General features: G+C 45.5%; 1 protein-coding gene across 1 annotated transcript in view; it reads right to left on the minus strand.

The window, feature by feature from the left end:
* The window catches only part of LOC142258615 (interferon-induced very large GTPase 1-like), a 64,656-nt gene extending 47,749 nt beyond the window's left edge, over positions 1 to 16,907 (minus strand). The window contains exon 1 of the mRNA XM_075331253.1: positions 16,886 to 16,907. The gene's annotated coding sequence lies outside the window, so the exon portion shown is untranslated. The remainder of the gene's footprint in view (positions 1 to 16,885) is intronic.
* Positions 16,908 to 23,700: the final 6,793 nt, after the last annotated feature.

The raw sequence follows: 23,700 nt of genomic DNA on the forward strand, positions 1-23,700 counted from the left end.
CGCTGTATACTTTCTATCTCCTCTATATTTGTGGCTTTTCTTGTGTCCGCTGTATACTTTCTATCTCTTCTATATTTGTGGCTTTTCTTGTGTCCGTTGTATACTTTCTATCTCTTCTATATTTTTGGCTTTTCTTGTGTCCGCTGTATACTTGCTATCTCTTCTATATTTTGTGGCTTTTCTTGTGTCCGCTGTTCACTTTATATCTCCTCTATATTTGTGGCTTTTCTTGTGTCCGCTGTATACTTTCTATCTCTTCTATATTTGTGGCTTTTCTTGTGTCCGCTGTATACTTTCTATCTCTTCTATATTTGTGGCTTTTCTTGTGTCCGCTGTATACTTTCTATCTCCTCTATATTTGTGGCTTTTCTTGTGTCCGCTGTATACTTTCTATCTCCTCTATATTTGTGGCTTTTCTTGTGTCCGCTGTATACTTTCTATCTCTTCTATATTTGTGGCTTTTCTTGTGTCCGCTGTATACTTTCTATCTCCTCTATATTTGTGGCTTTTCTTGTGTCCGCTGTATACTTTCTATCTCCTCTATATTTGTGGCTTTTCTTGTGTCCGCTGTATACTTTCTATCTCTTCTATATTTGTGGCTTTTCTTGTGTCCGCTGTATACTTTCTATCTCCTTCTATATTTGTGGCTTTTCTTGTGTCCGCTGTATACTTTCTATCTCCTCTATATTTGTGGCTTTTCTTGTGTCCGCTGTATACTTTTTATCTCCTCTATATTTGTGGCTTTTCTTGTGTCCGCTGTATACTTTCTATCTCCTCTATATTTGTGGCTTTTCTTGTGTCCGCTGTATACTTTCTATCTCCTCTATATTTGTGGCTTTTCTTGTGTCCGCTGTATACTTTCTATCTCTTCTATATTTGTGGCTTTTCTTGTGTCCGCTGTATACTTTCTATCTCCTCTATATTTGTGGCTTTTCTTGTGTCCGCTGTATACTTTTCTATCTCCTCTATATTTGTGGCTTTTCTTGTGTCCGCTGTATACTTTCTATCTCTTCTATATTTGTGGCTTTTCTTGTGTCCGCTGTATACTTTCTATCTCCTCTATATTTGTGGCTTTTCTTGTGTCCGCTGTATACTTTCTATCTCTTCTATATTTGTGGCTTTTCTTGTGTCCGCTGTATACTTTCTATCTCCTCTATATTTGTGGCTTTTCTTGTGTCCGCTGTATACTTTCTATCTCCTTCTATATTTGTGGCTTTTCTTGTGTCCGCTGTATACTTTCTATCTCCTCTATATTTGTGGCTTTTCTTGTGTCCGCTGTATACTTTCTATCTCCTCTATATTTGTGGCTTTTCTTGTGTCCGCTGTATACTTTCTATCTCCTCTATATTTGTGGCTTTTCTTGTGTCCGCTGTATACTTTCTATCTCCTCTATATTTGTGGCTTTTCTTGTGTCCGCTGTATACTTTCTATCTCCTCTATATTTGTGGCTTTTCTTGTGTCCGCTGTATACTTTTCTATCTCCTCTATATTTGTGGCTTTTCTTGTGTCCGCTGTATACTTTCTATCTCTTCTATATTTGTGGCTTTTCTTGTGTCCGCTGTATACTTTCTATCTCTTCTATATTTGTGGCTTTTCTTGTGTCCGCTGTATACTTTCTATCTCTTCTATATTTGTGGCTTTTCTTGTGTCCGCTGTATACTTTCTATCTCTTCTATATTTGTGGCTTTTCTTGTGTCCGCTGTATACTTTCTATCTCCTCTATATCCTCTATATTTGTGGCTTTTCTTGTGTCCGCTGTATACTTTCTATCTCCTCTATATTTGTGGCTTTTCTTGTGTCCGCTGTATACTTTTCTATCTCCTCTATATTTGTGGCTTTTCTTGTGTCCGCTGTATACTTTCTATCTCTTCTATATTTGTGGCTTTTCTTGTGTCCGCTGTATACTTTCTATCTCTTCTATATTTGTGGCTTTTCTTGTGTCCGCTGTATACTTTCTATCTCTTCTATATTTGTGGCTTTTCTTGTGTCCGCTGTATACTTTCTATCTCTTCTATATTTGTGGCTTTTCTTGTGTCCGCTGTATACTTTCTATCTCTTCTATATTTGTGGCTTTTCTTGTGTCCGCTGTATACTTTCTATCTCCTCTATATTTGTGGCTTTTCTTGTGTCCGCTGTATACTTTTTATCTCCTCTATATTTGTGGCTTTTCTTGTGTCCGCTGTATACTTTCTATCTCTTCTATATTTGTGGCTTTTCTTGTGTCCGCTGTATACTTTCTATCTCCTCTATATTTGTGGCTTTTCTTGTGTCCGCTGTATACTTTCTATCTCCTCTATATTTGTGGCTTTTCTTGTGTCCGCTGTATACTTTCTATCTCTTCTATATTTGTGGCTTTTCTTGTGTCCGCTGTATACTTTCTATCTCTTCTATATTTGTGGCTTTTCTTGTGTCCGCTGTATACTTTCTATCTCCTCTATATTTGTGGCTTTTCTTGTGTCCGCTGTATACTTTTCTATCTCCTCTATATTTGTGGCTTTTCTTGTGTCCGCTGTATACTTTCTATCTCCTCTATATTTGTGGCTTTTCTTGTGTCCGCTGTATACTTTCTATCTCCTCTATATTTGTGGCTTTTCTTGTGTCCGCTGTATACTTTCTATCTCCTCTATATTTGTGGCTTTTCTTGTGTCCGCTGTATACTTTCTATCTCCTCTATATTTGTGGCTTTTCTTGTGTCCGCTGTATACTTTCTATCTCCTCTATATTTGTGGCTTTTCTTGTGTCCGCTGTATACTTTCTATCTCCTCTATATTTGTGGCTTTTCTTGTGTCCGCTGTATACTTTCTATCTCCTCTATATTTGTGGCTTTTCTTGTGTCCGCTGTATACTTTCTATCTCTTCTATATTTGTGGCTTTTCTTGTGTCCGCTGTATACTTTCTATCTCTTCTATATTTGTGGCTTTTCTTGTGTCCGCTGTATACTTTCTATCTCTTCTATATTTGTGGCTTTTCTTGTGTCCGCTGTATACTTTCTATCTCCTCTATATCCTCTATATTTGTGGCTTTTCTTGTGTCCGCTGTATACTTTCTATCTCCTCTATATTTGTGGCTTTTCTTGTGTCCGCTGTATACTTTTTATCTCCTCTATATTTGTGGCTTTTCTTGTGTCCGCTGTATACTTTTCTATCTCTTCTATATTTGTGGCTTTTCTTGTGTCCGCTGTATACTTTCTATCTCTTCTATATTTGTGGCTTTTCTTGTGTCCGCTGTATACTTTCTATCTCTTCTATATTTGTGGCTTTTCTTGTGTCCGCTGTATACTTTCTATCTCTTCTATATTTGTGGCTTTTCTTGTGTCCGCTGTATACTTTCTATCTCTTCTATATTTGTGGCTTTTCTTGTGTCCGCTGTATACTTTCTATCTCCTCTATATTTGTGGCTTTTCTTGTGTCCGCTGTATACTTTTCTATCTCCTCTATATTTGTGGCTTTTCTTGTGTCCGCTGTATACTTTCTATCTCTTCTATATTTGTGGCTTTTCTTGTGTCCGCTGTATACTTTCTATCTCCTCTATATTTGTGGCTTTTCTTGTGTCCGCTGTATACTTTCTATCTCCTCTATATTTGTGGCTTTTCTTGTGTCCGCTGTATACTTTCTATCTCTTCTATATTTGTGGCTTTTCTTGTGTCCGCTGTATACTTTCTATCTCTTCTATATTTGTGGCTTTTCTTGTGTCCGCTGTATACTTTCTATCTCCTCTATATTTGTGGCTTTTCTTGTGTCCGCTGTATACTTTTTATCTCCTCTATATTTGTGGCTTTTCTTGTGTCCGCTGTATACTTTCTATCTCCTCTATATTTGTGGCTTTTCTTGTGTCCGCTGTATACTTTCTATCTCCTCTATATTTGTGGCTTTTCTTGTGTCCACTGTATACTTTCTATCTCTTCTATATTTGTGGCTTTTCTTGTGTCCGCTGTATACTTTCTATCTCCTCTATATTTGTGGCTTTTCTTGTGTCCGCTGTATACTTTCTATCTCCTCTATATTTGTGGCTTTTCTTGTGTCCGCTGTATACTTTCTATCTCTTCTATATTTGTGGCTTTTCTTGTGTCCGCTGTATACTTTCTATCTCCTCTATATTTGTGGCTTTTCTTGTGTCCGCTGTATACTTTCTATCTCTTCTATATTTGTGGCTTTTCTTGTGTCCGCTGTATACTTTCTATCTCCTCTATATTTGTGGCTTTTCTTGTGTCCGCTGTATACTTTCTATCTCTTCTATATTTGTGGCTTTTCTTGTGTCCGCTGTATACTTTCTATCTCCTCTATATTTGTGGCTTTTCTTGTGTCCGCTGTATACTTTTTATCTCCTCTATATTTGTGGCTTTTCTTGTGTCCGCTGTATACTTTCTATCTCCTCTATATTTGTGGCTTTTCTTGTGTCCGCTGTATACTTTCTATCTCCTCTATATTTGTGGCTTTTCTTGTGTCCGCTGTATACTTTCTATCTCCTCTATATTTGTGGCTTTTCTTGTGTCCGCTGTATACTTTTCTATCTCCTCTATATTTGTGGCTTTTCTTGTGTCCGCTGTATACTTTCTATCTCTTCTATATTTGTGGCTTTTCTTGTGTCCGCTGTATACTTTCTATCTCTTCTATATTTGTGGCTTTTCTTGTGTCCGCTGTATACTTTCTATCTCTTCTATATTTGTGGCTTTTCTTGTGTCCGCTGTATACTTTCTATCTCTTCTATATTTTTGGCTTTTCTTGTGTCCGCTGTATACTTTCTATCTCCTCTATATCCTCTATATTTGTGGCTTTTCTTGTGTCCGCTGTATACTTTCTATCTCCTCTATATTTGTGGCTTTTCTTGTGTCCGCTGTATACTTTTTATCTCCTCTATATTTGTGGCTTTTCTTGTGTCCGCTGTATACTTTTTATCTCTTCTATATTTGTGGCTTTTCTTGTGTCCGCTGTATACTTTCTATCTCTTCTATATTTGTGGCTTTTCTTGTGTCCGCTGTATACTTTCTATCTCTTCTATATTTGTGGCTTTTCTTGTGTCCGCTGTATACTTTCTATGTCTTCTATATTTGTGGCTTTTCTTGTGTCCGCTGTATACTTTCTATCTCTTCTATATTTTTGGCTTTTCTTGTGTCCGCTGTATACTTTCTATCTCTTCTATATTTGTGGCTTTTCTTGTGACCGCTGTATACTTTCTATCTCCTCTATATTTGTGGCTTTTCTTGTGTCCGCTGTATACTTTCTATCTCTTCTATATTTGTGGCTTTTCTTGTGTCCGCTGTATACTTTCTATCTCCTCTATATTTGTGGCTTTTCTTGTGTCCGCTGTATACTTTTTATCTCCTCTATATTTGTGGCTTTTCTTGTGTCCGCTGTATACTTTCTATCTCCTCTATATTTGTGGCTTTTCTTGTGTCCGCTGTATACTTTCTATCTCCTCTATATTTGTGGCTTTTCTTGTGTCCACTGTATACTTTCTATCTCTTCTATATTTGTGGCTTTTCTTGTGTCCGCTGTATACTTTCTATCTCCTCTATATTTGTGGCTTTTCTTGTGTCCGCTGTATACTTTTTATCTCCTCTATATTTGTGGCTTTTCTTGTGTCCGCTGTATACTTTATATCTCTTCTATATTTGTGGCTTTTCTTGTGTCCGCTGTATACTTTCTATCTCCTCTATATTTGTGGCTTTTCTTGTGTCCGCTGTATACTTTCTATCTCTTCTATATTTGTGGCTTTTCTTGTGTCCGCTGTATACTTTCTATCTCCTCTATATTTGTGGCTTTTCTTGTGTCCGCTGTATACTTTCTATCTCTTCTATATTTGTGGCTTTTCTTGTGTCCGCTGTATACTTTCTATCTCCTCTATATTTGTGGCTTTTCTTGTGTCCGCTGTATACTTTCTATCTCTTCTATATTTGTGGCTTTTCTTGTGTCCGCTGTATACTTTCTATCTCCTCTATATTTGTGGCTTTTCTTGTGTCCGCTGTATACTTTCTATCTCCTCTATATTTGTGGCTTTTCTTGTGTCCGCTGTATACTTTCTATCTCCTCTATATTTGTGGCTTTTCTTGTGTCCGCTGTATACTTTCTATCTCCTCTATATTTGTGGCTTTTCTTGTGTCCGCTGTATACTTTCTATCTCTTCTATATTTGTGGCTTTTCTTGTGTCCGCTGTATACTTTCTATCTCTTCTATATTTGTGGCTTTTCTTGTGTCCGCTGTATACTTTCTATCTCTTCTATATTTGTGGCTTTTCTTGTGTCCGCTGTATACTTTCTATCTCCTCTATATTTGTGGCTTTTCTTGTGTCCGCTGTATACTTTCTATCTCCTCTATATTTGTGGCTTTTCTTGTGTCCACTGTATACTTTCTATCTCTTCTATATTTGTGGCTTTTCTTGTGTCCGCTGTATACTTTCTATCTCTTCTATATTTGTGGCTTTTCTTGTGTCCGCTGTATACTTTCTATCTCTTCTATATTTGTGGCTTTTCTTGTGTTCGCTGTATACTTTCTATCTCCTCTATATTTGTGGCTTTTCTTGTGTCCACTGTATACTTTCTATCTCTTCTATATTTGTGGCTTTTCTTGTGTCCGCTGTATACTTTCTATCTCTTCTATATTTGTGGCTTTTCTTGTGTCCGCTGTATACTTTCTATCTCTTCTATATTTGTGGCTTTTCTTGTGTCCGCTGTATACTTTCTATCTCCTCTATATTTGTGGCTTTTCTTGTGTCCGCTGTATACTTTCTATCTCCTTTATATTTGTGGCTTTTCTTGTGTCCGCTGTATATTTTCTATCTCCTCTATATTTGTGGCTTTTCTTGTGTCCGCTGTATACTTTCTATCTCTTCTATAATTGTGGCTTTTCTTGTGTCCGCTGTATACTTTCTATCTCTTCTATATTTGTGGCTTTTCTTGTGTCCGCTGTATACTTTCTATCTCTTCTATAATTGTGGCTTTTCTTGTGTCCGCTGTATACTTTCTATCTCTTCTATATTTGTGGCTTTTCTTGTGTCCGCTGTATACTTTCTATCTCTTCTATATTTGTGGCTTTTCTTGTGTCCGCTGTATACTTTCTATCTCTTCGATATTTTTGGCTTTTCTTGTGTCCGCTGTATACTTTCTATCTCTTCTATATTTTTGGCTTTTCTTGTGTCCGCTGTATACTTTCTATCTCTTCTATATTTTTGGCTTTTCTTGTGTCCGCTGTATACTTTCTATCTCTTCTATATTTTTGGCTTTTCTTGTGTCCGCTGTATACTTTCTATCTCCTCTATATCCTCTATATTTGTGGCTTTTCTTGTGTCCGCTGTATACTTTCTATCTCTTCTATATTTGTGGCTTTTCTTGTGTCCGCTGTATACTTTCTATCTCTTCTATATTTGTGGCTTTTCTTGTGTCCGCTGTATACTTTCTATCTCTTCTATATTTTTGGCTTTTCTTGTGTCCGCTGTATACTTGCTATCTCCTCTATATTTGTGGCTTTTCTTGTGTCCGCTGTATACTTTCTATCTCCTCTATATTTGTGGCTTTTCTTGTGTCCGCTGTATACTTTCTATCTCCTCTATATTTGTGGCTTTTCTTGTGTCCGCTGTATACTTTCTATCTCTTCTATATTTGTGGCTTTTCTTGTGTCCGCTGTATACTTTCTATCTCCTCTATATTTGTGGCTTTTCTTGTGTCCGCTGTATACTTTCTATCTCTCCTATATTTGTGGCTTTTCTTGTGTCCGCTGTATACTTTCTATCTCTTCTATATTTGTGGCTTTTCTTGTGTCCGCTGTATACTTTCTATCTCTTCTATATTTGTGGCTTTTCTTGTGTCCGCTGTATACTTTCTATCTCCTCTATATTTGTAGCTTTTCTTGTGTCCGCTGTATACTTTCTAGCTCTTCTATATTTTTGGCTTTTCTTGTGTTCGCTGTATACTTTCTATCTCCTCTATATTTGTGGCTTTTCTTGTGTCCGCTGTATACTTTCTATCTCCTCTATATTTGTGGCTTTTCTTGTGTCCGCTGTATACTTTCTATCTCTTCTATATTTGTGGCTTTTCTTGTGTCCGTTGTATACTTTCTATCTCTTCTATATTTTTGGCTTTTCTTGTGTCCGCTGTATACTTGCTATCTCTTCTATATTTGTGGCTTTTCTTGTGTCCGCTGTTCACTTTATATCTCCTCTATATTTGTGGCTTTTCTTGTGTCCGCTGTATACTTTCTATCTCTTCTATATTTGTGGCTTTTCTTGTGTCCGCTGTATACTTTCTATCTCTTCTATATTTGTGGCTTTTCTTGTGTCCGCTGTATACTTTCTATCTCCTCTATATTTGTGGCTTTTCTTGTGTCCGCTGTATACTTTTTATCTCCTCTATATTTGTGGCTTTTCTTGTGTCCGCTGTATACTTTCTATCTCTTCTATATTTGTGGCTTTTCTTGTGTCCGCTGTATACTTTCTATCTCCTCTATATTTGTGGCTTTTCTTGTGTCCGCTGTATACTTTCTATCTCCTCTATATTTGTGGCTTTTCTTGTGTCCGCTGTATACTTTCTATCTCTTCTATATTTGTGGCTTTTCTTGTGTCCGCTGTATACTTTCTATCTCTTCTATATTTGTGGCTTTTCTTGTGTCCGCTGTATACTTTCTATCTCCTCTATATTTGTGGCTTTTCTTGTGTCCGCTGTATACTTTTTATCTCCTCTATATTTGTGGCTTTTCTTGTGTCCGCTGTATACTTTCTATCTCCTCTATATTTGTGGCTTTTCTTGTGTCCGCTGTATACTTTCTATCTCCTCTATATTTGTGGCTTTTCTTGTGTCCACTGTATACTTTCTATCTCTTCTATATTTGTGGCTTTTCTTGTGTCCGCTGTATACTTTCTATCTCCTCTATATTTGTGGCTTTTCTTGTGTCCGCTGTATACTTTTTATCTCCTCTATATTTGTGGCTTTTCTTGTGTCCGCTGTATACTTTCTATCTCTTCTATATTTGTGGCTTTTCTTGTGTCCGCTGTATACTTTCTATCTCCTCTATATTTGTGGCTTTTCTTGTGTCCGCTGTATACTTTCTATCTCTTCTATATTTGTGGCTTTTCTTGTGTCCGCTGTATACTTTCTATCTCCTCTATATTTGTGGCTTTTCTTGTGTCCGCTGTATACTTTCTATCTCTTCTATATTTGTGGCTTTTCTTGTGTCCGCTGTATACTTTCTATCTCCTCTATATTTGTGGCTTTTCTTGTGTCCGCTGTATACTTTTTATCTCCTCTATATTTGTGGCTTTTCTTGTGTCCGCTGTATACTTTCTATCTCCTCTATATTTGTGGCTTTTCTTGTGTCCGCTGTATACTTTCTATCTCCTCTATATTTGTGGCTTTTCTTGTGTCCGCTGTATACTTTCTATCTCCTCTATATTTGTGGCTTTTCTTGTGTCCGCTGTATATTTTCTATCTCCTCTATATTTGTGGCTTTTCTTGTGTCCGCTGTATACTTTCTATCTCTTCTATATTTGTGGCTTTTCTTGTGTCCGCTGTATACTTTCTATCTCTTCTATATTTGTGGCTTTTCTTGTGTCCGCTGTATACTTTCTATCTCTTCTATATTTGTGGCTTTTCTTGTGTCCGCTGTATACTTTCTATCTCTTCTATATTTTTGGCTTTTCTTGTGTCTGCTGTATACTTTCTATCTCCTCTATATCCTCTATATTTGTGGCTTTTCTTGTGTCCGCTGTATACTTTCTATCTCCTCTATATTTGTGGCTTTTCTTGTGTCCGCTGTATACTTTTTATCTCCTCTATATTTGTGGCTTTTCTTGTGTCCGCTGTATACTTTTTATCTCTTCTATATTTGTGGCTTTTCTTGTGTCCGCTGTATACTTTCTATCTCTTCTATATTTGTGGCTTTTCTTGTGTCCGCTGTATACTTTCTATCTCTTCTATATTTGTGGCTTTTCTTGTGTCCGCTGTATACTTTCTATGTCTTCTATATTTGTGGCTTTTCTTGTGTCCGCTGTATACTTTCTATCTCTTCTATATTTGTGGCTTTTCTTGTGTCCGCTGTATACTTTCTATCTCCTCTATATTTGTGGCTTTTCTTGTGTCCGCTGTATACTTTCTATCTCCTCTATATTTGTGGCTTTTCTTGTGTCCGCTGTATACTTTCTATCTCTTCTATATTTGTGGCTTTTCTTGTGTCCGCTGTATACTTTCTATCTCCTCTATATTTGTGGCTTTTCTTGTGTCCGCTGTATACTTTCTATCTCCTCTATATTTGTGGCTTTTCTTGTGTCCGCTGTATACTTTCTATCTCTTCTATATTTGTGGCTTTTCTTGTGTCCGCTGTATACTTTCTATCTCTTCTATATTTGTGGCTTTTCTTGTGTCCGCTGTATACTTTCTATCTCCTCTATATTTGTGGCTTTTCTTGTGTCCTTTGTATACTTTCTATCTCCTCTATATTTGTGGCTTTTCTTGTGTCCGCTGTATACTTTCTATCTCCTCTATATTTGTGGCTTTTCTTGTGTCCGCTGTATACTTTCTATCTCCTCTATATTTGTGGCTTTTCTTGTGTCCGCTGTATACTTTCTATCTCTTCTATATTTGTGGCTTTTCTTGTGTCCGCTGTATACTTTCTATCTCCTCTATATTTGTGGCTTTTCTTGTGTCCGCTGTATACTTTCTATCTCCTCTATATTTGTGGCTTTTCTTGTGTCCGCTGTATACTTTCTATCTCTTCTATATTTGTGGCTTTTCTTGTGTCCGCTGTATACTTTCTATCTCCTCTATATTTGTGGCTTTTCTTGTGTCCGCTGTATACTTTCTATCTCTCTATATTTGTGGCTTTTCTTGTGTCCGCTGTATACTTTCTATCTCCTCTATATTTGTGGCTTTTCTTGTGTCCGCTGTATACTTTCTATCTCTTCTATATTTGTGGCTTTTCTTGTGTCCGCTGTATACTTTCTATCTCCTCTATATTTGTGGCTTTTCTTGTGTCCGCTGTATACTTTCTATCTCCTCTATATTTGTGGCTTTTCTTGTGTCCGCTGTATACTTTCTATCTCCTCTATATTTGTGGCTTTTCTTGTGTCCGCTGTATACTTTCTATCTCCTCTATATTTGTGGCTTTTCTTGTGTCCGCTGTATACTTTCTATCTCCTCTATATTTGTGGCTTTTCTTGTGTCCGCTGTATACTTTTCTATCTCCTCTATATTTGTGGCTTTTCTTGTGTCCGCTGTATACTTTCTATCTCTTCTATATTTGTGGCTTTTCTTGTGTCCGCTGTATACTTTCTATCTCTTCTATATTTGTGGCTTTTCTTGTGTCCGCTGTATACTTTCTATCTCTTCTATATTTGTGGCTTTTCTTGTGTCCGCTGTATACTTTCTATCTCTTCTATATTTGTGGCTTTTCTTGTGTCCGCTGTATACTTTCTATCTCTCTTCCTCTATATTTGTGGCTTTTCTTGTGTCCGCTGTATACTTTCTATCTCCTCTATATTTGTGGCTTTTCTTGTGTCCGCTGTATACTTTCTATCTCCTCTATATTTGTGGCTTTTCTTGTGTCCGCTGTATACTTTCTATCTCTTCTATATTTGTGGCTTTTCTTGTGTCCGCTGTATACTTTCTATCTCTTCTATATTTGTGGCTTTTCTTGTGTCCGCTGTATACTTTCTATCTCTTCTATATTTGTGGCTTTTCTTGTGTCCGCTGTATACTTTCTATCTCCTTCTATATTTGTGGCTTTTCTTGTGTCCGCTGTATACTTTCTATCTCTTCTATATTTGTGGCTTTTCTTGTGTCCGCTGTATACTTTCTATCTCTTCTATATTTGTGGCTTTTCTTGTGTCCGCTGTATACTTTCTATCTCTTCTATATTTGTGGCTTTTCTTGTGTCCGCTGTATACTTTCTATCTCCTTCTATATTTGTGGCTTTTCTTGTGTCCGCTGTATACTTTCTATCTCCTTCTATATTTGTGGCTTTTCTTGTGTCCGCTGTATACTTTCTATCTCCTCTATATTTGTGGCTTTTCTTGTGTCCGCTGTATACTTTTTATCTCTTCTATATTTGTGGCTTTTTCTTGTGTCCGCTGTATACTTTCTATCTCTTCTATATTTGTGGCTTTTCTTGTGTCCGCTGTATACTTTCTATCTCTTCTATATTTGTGGCTTTTCTTGTGTCCGCTGTATACTTTCTATGTCTTCTATATTTGTGGCTTTTCTTGTGTCCGCTGTATACTTTCTATCTCTTCTATATTTTTGGCTTTTCTTGTGTCCGCTGTATACTTTCTATCTCTTCTATATTTGTGGCTTTTCTTGTGACCGCTGTATACTTTCTATCTCCTCTATATTTGTGGCTTTTCTTGTGTCCGCTGTATACTTTCTATCTCTTCTATATTTGTGGCTTTTCTTGTGACCGCTGTATACTTTCTATCTCCTCTATATTTGTGGCTTTTCTTGTGTCCGCTGTATACTTTCTATCTCTTCTATATTTGTGGCTTTTCTTGTGTCCGCTGTATACTTTCTATCTCCTCTATATTTTGTACTTATTCTGTGTTTTTTCTCTTCCGTTTCTCCATTGTCTCCTCTCGGGAGCAGAGTCCACAGTGACTGAGGACAGTTTCACTTTTAGGAGTGATGAGCATGCGGCGCCCCCGCCTGGCGCACACCCACGCCCTGCTGCCCCCTGTGGGCAGAATGTGACATCGCCAGGGGCAGGACGAGCTCTATAGGGGCGCAGTCAGGAGTCCCCCTATCAGGATGGCGGACAGGCAAAGTGTCATGGAATTGCCCCTCTAGCGCCCTCCACCTTCCCCTCTACTGTATATCACACTGACGCTGATCATTCAGTCGCTTATCTTTACAATGTGGTTTATAGTTCTTTACCCTCAGTTTGAGCCACATGTTGCCCTAAGCAGCTGCCTACAGAGGGGACACTGTGGATGGGGCTCAGAAGTGATAGTCTGCAGGTAAACACAGGTATGACCACCAGTATGAGGTAAATACATGAAGAAACAAATGTTCTGAAGAGTATAGAGGCTGCTGTCAGGGTGAGACGTTCTGCAGAGTATAGAGGGCACTGTCAGGGTGAGACGTTCTGCAGAGTATAGAGGTCGCTGTCAGGGTGAGATGTTCTGCAGAGTATAGAGGATACTGTCAGGGTGAGACGTTCTGCAGAGTATAGAGGGCACTGTCAGGGTGAGACGTTCTGCAGAGTATAGAGGTCGCTGTCAGGGTGAGATGTTCTGCAGAGTATAGAGGATACTGTCAGGGTGAGACGTTCTGCAGAGTATAGAGGGCACTGTCAGGGTGAGACGTTCTGCAGAGTATAGAGGTCGCTGTCAGGGTGAGATGTTCTGCAGAGTATAGAGGATACTGTCAGGGTGAGATGTTCTGCAGAGTATAGAGGTCGCTGTCAGGGTGAGATGTTCTGCAGAGTATAGAAGCCGCTGTCAGGGTGAGATGTTCTGCAGAGTATAGAAGCCGCTGTCAGGGTGAGATGTTCTGCAGAGTATAGAAGCCGCTGTCAGGGTGAGACGTTCTGCAGAGTATAGAAGCCGCTGTCAGGGTGAGATGTTCTGCAGAGTATAGAGGGCACTGTCAGGGTGAGATGTTCTGCAGAGTATAGAAGCCGCTGTCAGGGTGAGACGTTCTGCAGAGTATAGAAGCCGCTGTCAGGGTGAGATGTTCTGCAGAGTATAGAGGTCGCTGTCAGGGTGAGATGTTCTGCAGAGTATAGAAGCCGCTGTCAGGGTGAGACGTTCTGCAGAGTATAGAAGCCGCTGTCAGGGTGAGACGTTCTGCAGAGTATAGAAGCCGCTGTCAGGGGGTGATATCTGCAGAGTATAGAGGATACTGTCAGGGTGAGATGTTCTGCAGAGTATAGAGGTCGCTGTCAGGGTGAGATGTTCTGCAGAGTATAGAGGTCGCTGTCAGGGTGAGATGTTCTGCAGAGTATAGAGGCTGCTGTCAGGGTGAGATGTTCTGCAGAGTATAGAGGTCGCTGTCAGGGTGAGATGTTCTGCAGAGTATAGAGGTCGCTGTCAGGGTGAGATGTTCTGCAGAGTATAGAGGCTGCTGTCAGGGTGAGATGTTCTGCAGAGTATAGAAGCCGCTGTCAGGGTGAGATGTTCTGCAGAGTATAGAGGCTGCTGTCAGGGTGAGACGTTCTGCAGAGTATAGAGGTCGCTGTCAGGGTGAGATGTTCTGCAGAGTATAGAGGCTGCTGTCAGGGTGAGATGTTCTGCAGAGTATAGAGGTCGCTGTCAGGGTGAGATGTTCTGCAGAGTATAGAAGCCGCTGTCAGGGTGAGATGTTCTGCAGAGTATAGAAGCCGCTGTCAGGGTGAGACGTTCTGCAGAGTATAGAGGTCGCTGTCAGGGTGAGATGTTCTGCAGAGTATAGAGGCTGCTGTCAGGGTGAGATGTTCTGCAGAGTATAGAGGTCGCTGTCAGGGTGAGATGTTCTGCAGAGTATAGAAGCCGCTGTCAGGGTGAGATGTTCTGCAGAGTATAGAAGCCGCTGTCAGGGTGAGACGTTCTGCAGAGTATAGAGGTCGCTGTCAGGGTGAGATGTTCTGCAGAGTATAGAGGCTGCTGTCAGGGTGAGATGTTCTGCAGAGTATAGAGGTCGCTGTCAGGGTGAGATGTTCTGCAGAGTATAGAAGCCGCTGTCAGGGTGAGATGTTCTGCAGAGTATAGAAGCCGCTGTCAGGGTGAGATGTTCTGCAGAGTATAGAGGCTGCTGTCAGGGTGAGATGTTCTGCAGAGTATAGAAGCCGCTGTCAGGGTGAGACGTTCTGCAGAGTATAGAGGTCGCTGTCAGGGTGAGATGTTCTGCAGAGTATAGAGGCTGCTGTCAGGGTGAGATGTTCTGCAGAGTATAGAGGTCGCTGTCAGGGTGAGATGTTCTGCAGAGTATAGAAGCCGCTGTCAGGGTGAGATGTTCTGCAGAGTATAGAGGTCGCTGTCAGGGTGAGATGTTCTGCAGAGTATAGAAGCCGCTGTCAGGGTGAGATGTTCTGCAGAGTATAGAAGCCGCTGTCAGGGTGAGACGCTCTGCAGAGTATAGAAGCCGCTGTCAGGGTGAGATGTTCTGCAGAGTATAGAAGCCGCTGTCAGGGTGAGATGTTCTGCAGAGTATAGAGGTCGCTGTCAGGGTGAGATGTTCTGCAGAGTATAGAGGGCACTGTCAGGGTGAGACGTTCTGCAGAGTATAGAGGTCGCTGTCAGGGTGAGATGTTCTGCAGAGTATAGAGGGCACTGTCAGGGTGAGACGTTCTGCAGAGTATAGAGGGCACTGTCAGGGTGAGATGTTCTGCAGAGTATAGAAGCCGCTGTCAGGGTGAGATGTTCTGCAGAGTATAGAAGCCGCTGTCAGGGTGAGATGTTCTGCAGAGTATAGAGGTCGCTGTCAGGGTGAGACGCTCTGCAGAGTATAGAGGTCGCTGTCAGGGTGAGATGTTCTGCAGAGTATAGAGGCCGCTGTCAGGGTGAGATGTTCTGCAGAGTATAGAGGCTGCTGTCAGGGTGAGATGTTCTGCAGAGTATAGAAGCCGCTGTCAGGGTGAGATGTTCTGCAGAGTATAGAGGCTGCTGTCAGGGTGAGACGTTCTGCAGAGTATAGAGGCTGCTGTCAGGGTGAGACGTTCTGCAGAGTATAGAAGCCGCTGTCAGGGTGAGACGTTCTGCAGAGTATAGAAGCCGCTGTCAGGGTGAGATGTTCTGCAGAGTATAGAGGGCACTGTCAGGGTGAGATGTTCTGCAGAGTATAGAGGCTGCTGTCAGGGTGAGATGTTCTGCAGAGTATAGAAGCCGCTGTCAGGGTGAGATGTTCTGCAGAGTATAGAAGCCGCTGTCAGGGTGAGATGTTCTGCAGAGTATAGAGGTCGCTGTCAGGGTGAGATGTTCTGCAGAGTATAGAAGCCGCTGTCAGGGTGAGACGTTCTGCAGAGTATAGAGGCTGCTGTCAGGGTGAGATGTTCTGCAGAGTATAGAAGCCGCTGTCAGGGTGAGATGTTCTGCAGAGTATAGAAGCCGCTGTCAGGGTGAGATGTTCTGCAGAGTATAGAAGCCGCTGTCAGGGCGAGATGTTCTGCAGAGTATAGAGGCTGCTGTCAGGGTGAGATGTTCTGCAGAGTATAGAAGCCGCTGTCAGGGTGAGACGTTCTGCAGAGTATAGAAGCCGCTGTCAGGGTGAGACGTTCTGCAGAGTATAGAAGCCGCTGTCAGGGTGAGATGTTCTGCAGAGTATAGAAGCCGCTGTCAGGGTGAGATGTTCTGCAGAGTATAGAAGCCGCTGTCAGGGTGAGATGTTCTGCAGAGTATAGAAGCCGCTGTCAGGGTGAGATGTTCTGCAGAGTATAGAAGCCGCTGTCAGGGTGAGACGTTCTGCAGAGTATAGAAGCCGCTGTCAGGGTGAGACGTTCTGCAGAGTATAGAAGCCGCTGTCAGGGTGAGATGTTCTGCAGAGTATAGAGGTCGCTGTCAGGGTGAGACGTTCTGCAGAGTATAGAAGCCGCTGTCAGGGTGAGATGTTCTGCAGAGTATAGAAGCCGCTGTCAGGGTGAGACGTTCTGCAGAGTATAGAAGCCGCTGTCAGGGTGAGATGTTCTGCAGAGTATAGAGGCTGCTGTCAGGGTGAGATGTTCTGCAGAGTATAGAAGCCGCTGTCAGGGTGAGACGTTCTGCAGAGTATAGAAGCCGCTGTCAGGGTGAGATGTTCTGCAGAGTATAGAAGCCGCTGTCAGGGTGAGACGCTCTGCAGAGTATAGAGGTCGCTGTCAGGGTGAGACGCTCTGCAGAGTATAGAGGCTGCTGTCAGGGTGAGATGTTCTGCAGAGTATAGAAGCCGCTGTCAGGGTGAGACGTTCTGCAGAGTATAGAGGATACTGTAAGGGTGAGACGCTCTGCAGTGAGGACTCACCTTGCTCCTGCAGTCGCCCCTCTCTTCTTCTCGTGCCGCTCTCTGTCTCCGGACGCTTTCACTTTCATTCTCTTTCTTCGCTCATTTCCTGACAGTTCTGGAAATGACATATTGTATATAATCATCTGATGTGAGAATCAGTCACCACCTTCTATGTGATCCCGCCAGACGCAGATCTCTGCTACATGTCACTGAATAGAAACATTTCTGCCTCAGATCCAATATAAAGGGATTATGGTCACTGCAGATAAAGGTGGAGGGGACAGAACGGGAAACAGTTCGTGGGGAACAGTGCGGGAGGGCGAAGAGCGGGGAACAGTGCGGGAGGAGGCGAGCGGGGGAACAGTGCGGGAGGAGAAGAGCGGGGAACAGTGCGGGAGGGCGAAGAGCGGGGAACAGTGCGGGAGGAGAAGAGCGGGGAACAGTGCGGGAGGAGGCGAGCGGGGAACAGTGCGGGAGGAGAAGAGCGGGGAACAGTGCGGGAGGAGGCAAGCGGGGAACAGTGCGGGAGGGCGAAGAGCGGGGAACAGTGCGGGAGGGCGAAGAGCGGGGAACAGTGCGGGAGGAGGCGAGCGGGGAACAGTGCGGGAGGAGAAGAGCGGGGAACAGTGCGGGAGGGCGAAGAGCGGGGAACAGTGCGGGAGGAGAAGAGCGGGGAACAGTGCGGGAGGAGGCGAGCGGGGAACAGTGCGGGAGGTGACGAGCGGGGAACAGTGCGGGAGGAGGCAAGCGGGGAACAGTGCGGGAGGGCGAAGAGCGGGGAACAGTGCGGCAGGAGAAGAGCGGGGAACAGTGCGGGAGGGCGAAGAGCGGGGAACAGTGCGGGAGGAGAAGAGCGGGGAACAGTGCGGGAGGAGAAGAGCGGGGAACAGTGCGGGAGGGCGAAGAGCGGGGAACAGTGCGGGAGGAGAAGAGCGGGGAACAGTGCGGGAGGGCGAAGAGCGGGGAACAGTGCGGGAGGAGAAGAGCGGGGAACAGTGCGGGAGGGCGAAGAGCGGGGAACAGTGCGGGAGGAGGCGAGCGGGGAACAGTGCGGGAGGTGACGAGCGGGGAACAGTGCGGGAGGAGAAGAGCAGGGAACAGTGCGGGAGGAGAAGAGCAGAGAACAGTGCGGGAGGTGACGAGCGGGGAACAGTGCAGGAGGGGAAGAGCGGGGAAGAGTGCGGGAGGGGAAGAGCGGGGAACAGTGCAGGAGGGGAAGAGCAGAGAACAGTGCGGGAGGTGACGAGCGGGGAACAGTGCGGGAGGAGGCGAGCGGGGAACAGTGCGGGAGGTGACGAGCGGGGAACAGTGCGGGAGGAGAAGAGCAGGGAACAGTGCGGGAGGTGAGGAGCGGGGAACAGTGCGGGAGGGCGAAGAGCGGGGAACAGTGCGGGAGGAGGCGAGCGGGGAACAGTGCGGGAGGTGAGGAGCGGGGAACAGTGCGGGAGGAGAAGAGCGGGGAACAGTGCAGGAGGGGAAGAGCAGGGAACAGTGCGGGAGGAGGCGAGCGGGGAACAGTGCGGGAGGTGACGAGCGGGGAACAGTGCGGGAGGAGAAGAGCGGGGAACAGTGCGGGAGGGCGAAGAGCGGGGAACAGTGCGGGAGGAGGCGAGCGGGGAACAGTGCGGGAGGTGAGGAGCGGGGAACAGTGCGGGAGGGCGAAGAGCGGGGAACAGTGCGGGAGGTGACGAGCGGGGGAACAGTGCGGGAGGGCGAAGAGCGGGGAACAGTGCGGGAGGAGGCGAGCGGGGAACAGTACGGGAGGTGACGAGCGGGGAACAGTGCGGGAGGAGAAGAGCGGGGAACAGTGCAGGAGGGGAAGAGCAGAGAACAGTGCGGCAGGAGAAGAGCGGGGAACAGTGCGGGAGGAGGCGAGCGGGGAACAGTGCGGGAGGAGAAGAGCGGGGAACAGTGCGGGAGGAGAAGAGCGGGGAACAGTGCGGGAGGAGAAGAGCGGGGAACAGTGCGGGAGGAGGCGAGCGGGGAACAGTGCGGGAGGTGACGAGCGGGGAACAGTGCGGGAGGAGAAGAGCGGGGAACAGTGCGGGAGGGCGAAGAGCGGGGAACAGTGCGGGAGGAGGCGAGCGGGGAACAGTGCGGGAGGTGAGGAGCGGGGAACAGTGCGGGAGGAGAAGAGCGGGGAACAGTGCGGGAGGAGGCGAGCGGGGAACAGTGCGGGAGGTGACGAGCGGGGAACAGTGCGGGAGGGCGAAGAGCGGGGAACAGTGCGGGAGGTGACGAGCGGGGAACAGTGCGGGAGGGTGAAGAGCGGGGAACAGTGCGGGAGGAGGCGAGCGGGGAACAGTGCGGGAGGTGACGAGCGGGGAACAGTGCGGGAGGAGAAGAGCGGGGAACAGTGCAGGAGGGGAAGAGCAGAGAACAGTGCGGCAGGAGAAGAGCGGGGAACAGTGCGGGAGGAGGCGAGCGGGGAACAGTGCGGGAGGTGACGAGCGGGGAACAGTGCGGGAGGAGAAGATCGGGGAACAGTGCGGGAGGGGAAGAGCGGGGAACAGTGCAGGAGGGGAAGAGCAGAGAACAGTGCGGGAGGTGACGAGCGGGGAACAGTGCAGGAGGGGAAGAGCGGGGAACAGTGCGGGAGGGGAAGAGCGGGGAACAGTGCAGGAGGGGAAGAGCAGAGAACAGTGCGGGAGGTGACGAGCGGGGAACAGTGCAGGAGGGGAAGAGCAGAGAACAGTGCGGGAGGGGAAGAGCGGGGAACAGTGCAGGAGGAGAAGAGCAGAGAACAGTGCGGGAGGTGACGAGCGGGGAACAGTGCAGGAGGGGAAGAGCAGAGAACAGTGCGGGAGGGGAAGAGCGGGGAACAGTGCAGGAGGAGAAGAGCAGAGAACAGTGCGGGAGGTGACGAGCGGGGAACAGTGCGGGAGGAGAAGAGCGGGGAACAGTGCAGGAGGGGAAGAGCAGAGAACAGTGCGGGAGGAGAAGAGCGGGGAACAGTGCGGGAGGGGAAGAGCGGGGAACAGTGCAGGAGGGGAAGAGCAGAGAACAGTGCGGGAGGGGAAGAGCGGGGAACAGTGCGGGAGGAGAAGAGTGGGGAACAGTGCGGGAGGAGAAGAGCGGGGAACAGTGCGGGAGGAGAAGAGCGGGGAACAGTGCGGGAGGGGAAGAGCGGGGAACAGTGCAGGAGGGGAAGAGCAGAGAACAGTGCGGGAGGGGAAGAGCGGGGAACAGTGCGGGAGGGCGAAGAGCGGGGAACAGTGCGGGAGGTGACGAGCGGGGAACAGTGCAGGAGGGGAAGAGCAGAGAACAGTGCGGGAGGGGAAGAGCGGGGAACAGTGCGGGAGGAGAGAGTGGGGAACAGTGCGGGAGGAGAAGAGCGGGGAACAGTGCAGGAGGGGAAGAGCAGAGAACAGTGCGGGAGGGGAAGAGCGGGGAACAGTGCAGGAGGGGAAGAGCAGAGAACAGTGCGGGAGGGGAAGAGCGGGGAACAGTGCGGGAGGGGAAGAGCGGGGAACAGTGCGGGAGGGGAAGAGCAGGGAACAGTGCGGGAGGGCGAAGAGCGGGGAACAGTGCGGGAGGGGAAGAGCGGGGAACAGTGCGGGAGGAGAAGAGCGGGGAACAGTGTGGGAGGGGAAGAGTGGGGAACAGTGCGGGAGGGGAAGAGCGGGGAACAGTGCGGGAGGGGAAGAGCGGGGAACAGTGCGGGAGGGGGAAGAGCGGGGAACAGTGCGGGAGGAGAAGAGCAGGGAACAGTGCAGGAGGGGAAGAGCAGGGAACAGTGCCTGGGGAGAAGAGTGGGGAACAGTGCGGGAGGGCGAAGAGCGGGGAACAGTGCGGGAGGGCGAAGAGCGGGGAACACTGCGGGAGGGCGAAGAGCGGGGACCAGTGCGGGAGGAGAAGAGCGGGGAACAGTGCAGGAGGAGAAGAGCTAGGAACAGTGCGGGAGGAGAAGAGCGGGGAACAGTGCGGGAGTAGAAGAGTGGGGAACAGGGCGAGAGGAGAAGAGCTGGGAACAGTGCGGGAGGGGAAGAGCTGGGAACAGTGTGAGGGGGACAGAACGGGGAACAGTGCCGAAGGGGAAGAGCGGGGAATAATGTGGGGGTGACAGAACGGGAAACAGTGCGGGAGGGTTAGATGTTGTGAATGTCAGTTATGCTTTTGCTGCTGTGAGGCTCCCTCTTGTGGCCAGGAATGGTTTGGTCAGAGACCAGGTGTGTTGAGCAATGGGCGTTTCCATTGCTAACTTTCTGCCTATTTAAACCCTGGTCTGATAGCAGGCTATGCCGGATGTCAGTTGTTCTTTGTACACCAGCCTGCTCCATCCTGCTCCAGACCACATCTACCCCAGATAAGTGCTTGGCTCTTTATTTGTTGTTTGGTTCTTTTTGCTCTTATCTGAGTTTGTCATTTACTGTGGTTATTGTCAGTTTATTTGTATGCAGGAATCTTCCCTCTCAGTTGCTTAACTGGGAAGCTCCCTGCAGCTATGTTTGGAGTATTGCTCCTATAAGTCCATGTGTTTGTTGCTTCTTGAATTTGTAGTGATTCCTGCTTTCTGTTCATTGGTATGACACGAGCGCCTGATATAGGACAGAGTTCAGATCGTGCGATCTGAGGGCTTTTTGTACTATCAGGTTTTTGGATTTTTGTAGGGTTTTTCTCTGGTCATCATCAGTCCCTTTCCTGTCCTTTCCTATTTAGTCAGTAGGGCCTCACCTTTTGCTAATCCTATAATCTATCTGTGTATTGTGTTTTCCTATATCACCGCAGTCTTTGAATGTGGGGGGCTTGCTATTCTCTCTCTATTTTCTGAGGCAGAGAGTTATTCATCCTTCCTTCCTTTAGGATAGCTAGCTCACCGGCTGGGTTCGCGGTGCACAGGATGTTAGTTCACCCCTCAGCTACTTCTAGTTGTGTTGGTTAGTAAGGGGATGGCGGCCAGATTAGTTGCCAATGCTCTTGTTACCTTTCACCAATGATTTATGGTGGTCTTCCATGGTTCCGGATCATAACAGTACATCCGGCCAACAAATTTAAAGGATACTCTTAAGAAGAAAGAAAAAAAAAAAAAGTCTGCTGAAACATTTTTTTTTTATTTTTTTTGGTGTTTTTCCTCTTTTTCTTTGGGTTCTGTGGAAGATTTCTTTTTCTAGCATGGATGAATTGGGTGAGCGTGTTGCTCATCTTGATGCTAAGGTTCGTCGTATAGAGTCTTATCTTGCTCAGACTCCCCTTGCAGAGCCTAAGATTCCTGTTCCTGAATTTTTTTCGGGAGATAAGTCAAGATTTTGGAGCTTCAAAAATAATTGTAAATTATTTTTTGACATGTGCCCTAAGTCCTCAGGGCAGGTCCTCCCGTACAGCAGGTTAAGATTGTCATCTCCTTGCTGCGTGGTGACCCTCAGGACTGGGCCTTCTCTTTAGCGTCTGATGATCCGATTCTCAATGATGTGGACTCCTTTTTTCAGGCCTTGGGATTATTATATGAGGAACCCAATATTGTGGACCAAGCAGAAAAGGCTTGTTGTCCTTAACTCAGGGTTTGGATTCTGCAGAAACTTTTTGTCAGAAATTTCGAAAGTGGGCGGTCCTTACCAAATGGAATGATGATGCGCTTGCGGCTCTTTTTCGGAAGGGTATTGCTGATACTGTGAAGGATGTAATGGTGGGATTCCCCCTCCCTTCTGTTCTTGATGCCTCTATGACCTTAGCCATTCAGATTGATAGGCGGTTACGTGAACGCAGGAAGATACCTACTGTCGCTCTCATTCATTCTCGCCTGGATTATTGTAACTCTTTACTAATTGGTCTCAGTTACTAAACTCTCCCCTCTCCAATCCATTCTGAATGCCGCATCCAGGATCATTTTCCTCTGCAACCGCTTCACTGATGCCTCTGCTCTGTGCCAGTCATTGCACTGGTTGCCTATCCATTACAGAATCCAATATAAACTTATCACTCTCACTCACAAAGCTCTCCACGGTTCCGCACCGCCCTACATCTCCTCCCTCATCTCTGTCTATCACCCCACCCGTGCCCTCCGCTCTGCTAATGACTTAAGACTGACATCCTCAACAATTCGAGGTAGAAACCGGGTTCTTCAAAGCCGCGCCAATGATCACCAGCCAAAGGATCAGATCAATGAAGCTTTATTGTTACAAGCTTGTATCTGATGGTCCTGAGGAAGGGAGCAGGGCTCCTGAAACGCGTAGACCGATGCAACAATAAAGCTTCATTGATCTGATCCTTTGGCTGGTGATCATTGGCGCGGCTTTGAAGAACCTGGTTTCTACCTCTCTCTGTTATCTGCCGCTTTGGGTTGCTGCTGCCGAGGTCAAGTTTTACGTGCGATTACAGTGGTTGTGACTCTCACAACCACATTTGGTGAGTAGTATTGCTCCCCCATCCTATACCCCTACATACAAGGGTAAGACCCTATTGCGCTTTATTTTTCCACAGCTTCTTCTATTATCCTCAACAATTCAAACCTCACACTCCCGTCATCAAGATTTCTCACGAGCTGCGCCTATGCTCTGGAACACACTACCAAGAGCAATCCAATTAATTCCCAACATTCACACCTTTAAGCGGGCCCTAAAAACGTATTTCATTAGACTAGCCTATCACCTCACTTCCCTGATCTAATCTAGACCCTTTCTGCCCTCATAACAAAAAATGTACTTCCAATTCTTGTCCCCTGTAGTGGTATAAGTTCTGGCCAATGACGGGTTCATGCAGCTGGTTTTGAATACCCTTTTAAATCGATGGCCGGACCATATATAACCAGCTTTTCTCCCCCTTTCACCTTTTATGTCTCCCCTATTTCCTCATAGACTGTAGCTTACGAGCAGGGCCCTTACTCCTCCTGGTTAGAG

Source organism: Anomaloglossus baeobatrachus, chromosome 12, assembly GCF_048569485.1.
Source record: "Anomaloglossus baeobatrachus isolate aAnoBae1 chromosome 12, aAnoBae1.hap1, whole genome shotgun sequence".
In the NCBI taxonomy this organism is placed as follows: Eukaryota; Metazoa; Chordata; class Amphibia; order Anura; family Aromobatidae; genus Anomaloglossus; species Anomaloglossus baeobatrachus.